This window comes from Euprymna scolopes, chromosome 2 (assembly GCF_053919585.1).
Source record: "Euprymna scolopes isolate OS-2025 chromosome 2, ASM5391958v1, whole genome shotgun sequence".
NCBI classification, from domain to species: domain Eukaryota; kingdom Metazoa; phylum Mollusca; class Cephalopoda; order Sepiida; family Sepiolidae; genus Euprymna; species Euprymna scolopes.
In genome coordinates this window covers 128,543,361-128,543,864 of record NC_136483.1, presented here as the reverse complement: position 1 = coordinate 128,543,864, position 504 = coordinate 128,543,361, and positions in this window count along the sequence as shown.

Sequence of the window (504 nt, the reverse complement as noted above, 5' to 3'; positions counted from 1 at the left end):
GATTGAAAAAAAAAAAAATTTAACGTTCCTTTTACACACATTGCATAATGAAGTCTTACTATTTAATCAATATCTGAGAGAGGGGGGGATATATGGAGTCATACCTTTTCTAAGTTATACAAAAGCTTCAACAGTACTCGAACCTGGCACTAATCAATAATCACATGACGCCATTTCTCGTATATATCTAAGTTATGTTTAATAGTTATTTTAGGTTGACATAGATAACGCCATCATTAAATGAAACAGTCAATTACCATACTGACTTGTACAGGATTTATATCTGTCTAGCATTGGTTTTACCACACAAAAAGACTATGATGAAATTCTAATAATAGAGTTAAGAAGGTGAAGATAATAAGGTACAAAAGAACCTGACATCTTAAGAAGATCTGCATCATTCCAATAATTATAGGAGCAACCGAACTTATAGAAAAGAATTTAAAAAACTACCTATAGAATATACCCAGTGAATCAAGTGCAAGAAAAATACAAACAGATCTT